The 7,893-nt window shown below is 36.8% G+C and overlaps 1 non-coding gene across 1 annotated transcript; it reads right to left on the bottom strand.

Annotated features, from left to right (window-relative positions):
* Window positions 1–7,067: 7,067 nt before the first annotated feature.
* Trnat-ggu lies at window positions 7,068–7,141 on the bottom strand. Its single transcript has one exon. It is a non-coding gene; the product is annotated as a tRNA-Thr (tRNA).
* Between the last annotated feature and the right edge of the window lie 752 nt (window positions 7,142–7,893).

Here is a 7,893-nt window from a genome sequence, read left to right as displayed (position 1 = left end):
TTCATAAACTTCGATCTTCTCTCAGCACTTCAATTTTATTTCCAAAATTATCCCAATTTTTTATACGATAATTCACACCTTCAAGAATTGAGCAGTGGAGAAAAAAATCAATTTTTTCAATAATTTTCCTTTTTTTAAAATTAAAATATTACATGAGGCTATCTTCAATTGGAATCAACTCTCGAAATTGAAAAAATATCATAGGACGTGATATGAAAAAATAAGATGATTCCAGTTATTTTCAATCATGTAAACTATTCCAAATATTTCATAAAAAATCTTGAAGTGTGCGTTTTTTCATTGACCGCAGGTCATTATAACTTTAGGGTTGGGTTACCTCTCGAACCCTTGGAATTGCTTCCACATGTGCGCTCCACAACCTCTTCCAGGGCCGGGCGATTTGGGGGCTGAAGGGGCTACAAACGGACTATGGAAATTATTTCAAGAATAAACACAGAAAAGACAATATCATTGATTCGGGAATTGAAGATTAACAATTCGGTAAGGTTAAATATTATCATTTTAGTAATTTTATTCCCAATTTGCAGATACAGTGCATTACCAGATTGGTAATATTTATTATTACTAAATTTATCATTCTTCATTCCGTATTCAAAAATATTTTCTATCTCCGCAAATGGAAAAACTCAATAAATCGTAAATAATCCATGCATCTAATAATTTTTNTTTTCTTGTCCAGTACGGAGTTTCATTTATTTTTACCGGATAGGTTTTGCGCTATCTCGTTTGAAATATGAAAAAACCCATGTTTTTCGGGTGCCGTGAGAATTCATAAACTTCGATCTTCTCTCAGCACTTCAATTTTATTTCCAAAATTATCCCAATTTTTTATACGATAATTCACACCTTCAAGAATTGAGCAGTGGAGAAAAAAATCAATTTTTTCAATAATTTTCCTTTTTTTAAAATTAAAATATTACATGAGGCTATCTTCAATTGGAATCAACTCTCGAAATTGAAAAAATATCATAGGACGTGATATGAAAAAATAAGATGATTCCAGTTATTTTCAATCATGTAAACTATTCCAAATATTTCATAAAAAATCTTGAAGTGTGCGTTTTTTCATTGACCGCAGGTCATTATAACTTTAGGGTTGGGTTACCTCTCGAACCCTTGGAATTGCTTCCACATGTGCGCTCCACAACCTCTTCCAGGGCCGGGCGATTTGGGGGCTGAAGGGGCTACAAACGGACTATGGAAATTATTTCAAGAATAAACACAGAAAAGACAATATCATTGATTCGGGAATTGAAGATTAACAATTCGGTAAGGTTAAATATTATCATTTTAGTAATTTTATTCCCAATTTGCAGATACAGTGCATTACCAGATTGGTAATATTTATTATTACTAAATTTATCATTCTTCATTCCATATTCAAAAATATTTTCTATCTCCGCAAATGGAAAAACTCAATAAATCGTAAATAATCCATGCATCGAATAATTTTTCATTCCTGCTTCTTCGACACTCATCATAATGATTCAGAGAGTAGGTTCAAACAATGGGGGAATCCCCCGGTACGTGGAATGAAATAGTCAAATATTATTCGCTCGATTATTATTTCCAGCATAAAAGAAGGGCAATAAAATCTACGGTACTATTAATCCATTTCTGGGTAAACTTCATTCTTTCCTCTTTCTTTGGGACTTTTGGGGCGTTTCTCGTCCTCATCGGTATCTCTTGTTGTCATTCCTTTTGTTCGAGGTTTTGATGATCGGTCCGAAATGGATTATTGAAAAATATACACTATATTCAACATTCTTTCTACATTCGACCTCTCAATCTTTCGACCTGTCTTTGAACAATGAGAGCAGTTTTTCATTGTTTGTAAGATCGGTGCTGTCATCGTAAATTAAACTGCAATCATAAACGAGAAGTATTGGAACCCTTAGTTATCCCTTCTCGAATATAAAATAACCAATGAGGATGCAGATCCATTTTCGTAATAATCGGGAAGTTTTGCATGAAAATTCAGTTCACGTCAAAATTTCGTTGGGAGCACTTCAAACCGTTCGAAGAATTGAGTGAATTTTTTTCTGGTTTAGTAACGATTACTTGATCAGTGACTTGATATGTCTCAAAAAACATTTGATAATGTATTATATCAGGTGGTGGACGCTGGTGGTGGTGGTGACTGTTTATTCAAAGCACTGGCTCTGGGATTACAAGACGGGAGCATACGGCTAACGCATCAGCGTGTTCGAACAAGTATTATTAATTATGTTATTGCATTTTGGGATCTTTGCAAATTTTGGATTGAATCCACATTCCAGAACTTGCGGAATGCGCGGGATTATTCTGTTTATATGAGCAAATCGGGGACTTATGTATCAAATGTTGAATGTCGCACTGCATCTGAGTTTTACAAGGTTAACATGATTATATATCGTGTCAATGGAGATGGTTCATATTTCAAATACGATTTTCCATTTTCACCGCATGCTGATTCGGTATATTTCTTGTTCACGGGCATGCGACGAGATAATGATTTGGATGGTCATTTCCAGTTATCGAAGCCAGTGCGCAGAGAAGAGGAGGGTATCATTTCAAATGGAGTGAATAGTGTAGAAGAAGCGGTCGCGCCTTGTGAAGCATTGAATACTTCCACCGAATCACAATTGATTATAGAGAACAATAATTTTTCGTAGCCAATGAATCAGGCAATTATTGCCGAAACGGAAATAAATATTGTCGAAGATTCCCCAATATATGTGAGTGAATGTCAGAATCTTCGGGATAGGAATGAGGAATTTATCGTTGCCTCTCAAGAAAGTGAATCGGAAAGTTCTGGACCTCCCCGAAAAGGATGCAAGTTATCGTTGGAGAAATCCCGCCAGGAATTCGATTTACGATACAAAAAAGTAATTCTATCAACATATAATTTATTGGAGGAACACAGAAAAAATGCTTCACTCATCTCCACCAACACATCTACAGAATTGACTGCTCATTGTTTTGAAATTTCTGATCGTAGTGTAAGACGCGTTATTGCTGAAAAAAAAAGTTCCGTTTCCTCTCTGAACCACGGAAAAGAAGCGGTCGCTCTCGCATATCTTGTGATGAATTTTTCGTTGGCGTCATACGTAGAAAAATTCTAGATTTTTATGTGAATAAAATATATCCGACTATAGAAAAATTGCATGGAAATTTGAAAAACGATGTTGCCGATTTTCCCAATATGAGTGACGTAACATTATGGCGTATAGTTAGACGGATGAATTTTCAATATAAAGCATATAATCGGAAACCAATCCTCATGGAGAGTCCAGAAATTGTGCGAAAACGTCGAGAGTTCTTGAATCAAATTAAAAAATATAGAGACGCGGGTTATAAAATTTTTTATACTGATGAAACTTGGTGCGGTGCTAATCACACGAAAAAATTTGGGTGGGTAGAAGATAGTGCATTCGAAGAAAATGTAGACAGTTTTGATTTTTACCGATCACGAGTCCAGCATGTAGCTTCTTTGCGAGGGGGATTTCTAGTTCCCTCTGGTGCAGGCAAGAGGGTTATTATAACTCACATTGGAAGTGAAGATGGATTTTTAGAAGGAGTCATGGATTGTTATGTTGGGAAGAAAGATGGGCATTATCACAATGACATGAATTCAGAGCATTACACAGAGTGGTTTACGAAGATATTGACACTCTTGCCCGCAAAATCGGTAATCGTCATTGACTTAGCTCCATATCATACTACACTCGATCCTGAAAAACGTAATCCAACAAAGGCGTGAACAAAAGCTGCCACCATTCAATGGTTAATTGAAAGAAATGTACCCTTGCCACGGGATATCATTTCCTTTGAAACATTAACGAAAGTTCAACTTTATAATTTAGCTAAACCTCATTTTTTTGAGAAATCTTATCTTTCGGATAAAATCGCGAAGGAAAATAGCGTAAAAGTATTGTGGCTTCCAGTCGCTCATTGCGAACTCAATGCTATTGAGTTGATTTGGGCAAATGTGAAAAGTCAAGTTGCTCTTCAGAATAATACTTTTAAAGTCAATGACGTGTGCCGGCTATGCGAGAATGCAATGAATTTAGTGACGAAAGAATTATGGAAAAAATGTGTGGAGCATGTTCGGAAATTGGAGGATAAATATTGTGAAAAAGAAAGCATGTAGCCATGCATGTGGATTCATTTGTTATTCACGTAAGTGATGATGACTCTGATTCCGAGGAAACACTTTANGAACTCAATTCTATTGAGTTGATTTGGGCAAATGTGAAAAGTCAAGTTGCTCTTCAGAATAATACTTTTAAAGTCAATGACGTGTGCCGACTATGCAAGAATGCAATGAATTTAGTGACGAAAGAATTATGGAAAAAATATGTGGAGCATGTTCGGAAATTGGAGGATAAATATCGTGAAAAAGAAAGCATGATGGCCATGCATGTGGATTCATTTGTTATTCACGTAAGTGATGATGACTCTGATTCCGAGGAAACACTTTATTTTTCAAGTTCAACTTCAGAATAAATGGGATTTTTATGAAATAGTGAAATCATATTTGTGAATTACAATCATCTTTAAAAGTATATAAATAGAATTGTGAATTTACAAAAAAATGTGGTAAAAAAACGTTTATTTTCCACAGGTGTTTAATCCATCGGCCCTTTTCAGGGCCTCCAATTGTTTAAACGTACGAAACTCGTTCATTCATTTTTCCATTTGAAACTGAACGTGGTCAAATCCTCATCATCGTCAATCGTATTGTCGATTTTTTCTGTGGTCGTACATAAAATAAGCTTCCATCCCAAATTTCTTCAGATTTTTTTACGCATCCTGCGAGCTCTGTTATGTTTTTCTCCAAATTTTCCTTTCAAAGGCATGTAATTTTTGTATGAGTCGATAAACCTAATTTTTTTTCCTTTACAAAATGGAGATCTTTTGACACCCTGTCCATATATAGATAGACAATTTTCATTTTATCGTTCTTTCATCGATTTCTTTAGAAAAACCTTTAAAAATATCTAAAAACGGCTAATTTAGAAATTGGAGTTTTTACATTTTTTTCTAAAAATTTCAGTGAATACATTGGATCATCTTACCGACGTCGGTGGCCGAGTGGATTAGACGCAAGTCTAGTGTGCGAAAGGTTGTGAGTTCGATTCCCCGTGGAACCGAATTTTTCAACGGAAGGCTCCGGCGAGCGGAAGGTTGCTAATAGAGGAACCGCCTGTACCGGCATGGGTTTTCTGTGGTTTCCCCATGCTACTTCTATGTTCTATAGGAGTGTGAATGCGGTACAGTGTAGAATCCACAGCATGCATAGGGTTGGATAGAGTGCCGAATAGGACCCGAAAAGAGACTCCGAGGCCGTAAAAAAAAAAAAAAAATACATTGGATCACAATAAATTGTCACCCGAGGCCGAAGTGGAAATCCCATTGCATAATTTTGATTTATAATTTGAACATAAATATGAATTCACGATGAATGACTACAAGAGTTCCAAAATTTGATTGACGACAATGTACGTTTTGATCACGTTGAGTTCACATGGGATATCTCATATTTTTTAACTTTTCAGCGACAATCCATAAATATTAATTCTGAGTTTGAATCGATGTCTCAATATTACAAAAATAAATTGGATTCAGAACGGTTATTTCTCTCAGGGCCCCCGAGTTCCTTGTCCCGCTCCTGTGGACAACTAGAAAACAGAACATGTGGAAAGGATTTTCCGGGTCCGAAAGGTAACCCTATAGTAAAATCATGAGGATTTACTTAAGTCGATTTAATTTGCGGCTAGCATCAGAATGTGTTTGCCGGAAAAATTCAAGAATTTTTATAAAATGTTTGGAATAATTTACATAATTAAAAATCATTGGAATCTTTTTAGTTTTTCATTTCACGTCGTAGGATATTTTTCTCAATTCCGTGGGTTGATTCCAATTGAAGATAGTCTCATGTCATATTTTAATTTAAAAAAAGGAAAATTATTGAAAAAATCGATTTTTTTCTCCACTGCTCAATTCTTGAAGGTGTGAATCATCATATAAATAATTGGGATAATTTTGGAAATACAATTGGAGTGCTGAGAGAAGGCCGAAATTTATGAACTCTCACGGCACCCGAAAAACATGGGTTTTTTCATATTTCAAACAAGATAGCGCAAAAACTATCCGATAAAAATAAATGAAACTCCGTACTGGACAAGAGGAATAGTGAACAGAAAGAATGAGATCAGTCACGTATTGATGCGATTTTTTTTCTCAAAGATATGACTCCTCAAAGTTTGCGGACTACACTTTTGAAAAGGATAGTAGTCAGTGTGACAGATAGATACATTAGGACACTGCACAATAGGCTGGCTGTGCGACTGGGGTTTTACATGGTTTCCCGTGCAGTTCTAGCTCGAATGGGGCACAGCTAAGAGTAAGACGGCCATGATACCGCAGATAACAATAAGAGAAAAAGTAAAGGAGGGGGGCAGGCTAGAGGAGGGGTTTCAAATCGAGAACTATTTCAATAAAACCAATGAAATAGAAAAATAAAAAATAAATAATAACTCTTAGCTCCCAAAGATTACAATTTTCATTCAAAGATTTCAGGATTTTCTTGAGTGCAACCGATGAGTTGGCAGTAATAACCAAATCATCGGCATACAATAACATTAAAAGGTCGTCAGCAGACATGGAAATGCTCTCCTTAAAAAACTTAACAATGTCGGAAATATACAACGCAAACAATCGTGGGCTAAGAACCTCTCCCTGCAGGACCCCCGTAGTGACATCAAAGGGCTCCGAGAAGTCACCCTAAGGTTTCACTCTCATCGACGTCGAATTGTAAAGATTCATCAGAGTATTGAGAATTTTTGCACTAATTCCAAGGTCAAAAAGTTTCCGCCACAATTTTGCGTATGGTGCCGTACAACAGTTACAACAGTTACAACAGTTTGGAGTAGGGTGGGGGGTATTTGCGTTCCACATTTTTAGGTAGGATAATGGAAATAATGGATGGAATGGATTTTGGATAGGTGGGAATTCCTTCTCAATATATTAGTGTACAAATAATTCAATAAAAAATTCAGATATTTTCAGACCGGGAATCGAACCCGGGACCTTCCGATTACCAGTCAGGTGCTCTTCCCAGCTGAGCTATCCGAATATATACTGATTTCCATTCAAATTATTTGTCAATATTGAGCCACACTGTCCTTCATACGGCAACCATTTTTACAACAGTTTGGAGTAGGGTGGGGTATCAAAAGCACGCCGGAAATCCACGAATACAGAGTACACAGCGGCCCCTTTGTGACGTAAATGCGACTGAATCACAGACTGTAGCACAAAAGCGTTATCTTGGCAACTTCGCTGCCTTCGGAAACCCGCCTGCTCCTCCGAGAGGAGACCTAAACCCTCCGCCCATGGTTCAAGACGCGTCCGAATAATTTGCGTAAATATCTTGACTGATGAATTTATTAATGCAATGCCTCTGTAGTTCTTGGGATCAGACGTGCTGCCTTTTTTATGTAACATACTGAGAGTGATGTTCGACCACGATCGAGGGGCAATACTAGTGGAGAAAATCAAATTGAACCGACACCGCAAGTAAGAAATCCAAGCGGGTGGTAAATTTCTCAAAAACTCATTGGCAATGCCGTCTATACCCGGAGATTTATTATTTTTACAATGCCTCAAACCGGCTTCCACCTCATCTAAAGAAATTTCCGCGTCTAATGTATGGTTAGTGTTACCAGAGAAGTTTTCGGCAACTGAAACTCGAGGAGGATACTGCTCCTTGTAAAAATTATCCCAAACCGCAACCCCCGGAGGTGATTGAAAGGGTTTCCTTTCTCTACCTTCACTAATAGCCACCCAAAATTCCTTTTGATTCTTTACGTTCACAAAACGCTCAAT

The sequence above is a fragment of the Diachasma alloeum genome, unplaced genomic scaffold, assembly GCF_001412515.2.
Source record: "Diachasma alloeum isolate Michigan unplaced genomic scaffold, Dall2.0 Dall_scaffold_01308, whole genome shotgun sequence".
Lineage (NCBI taxonomy): Eukaryota > Metazoa > Arthropoda > Insecta > Hymenoptera > Braconidae > Diachasma > Diachasma alloeum.
This window is presented reverse-complemented; position numbering and strand designations above follow the sequence as displayed.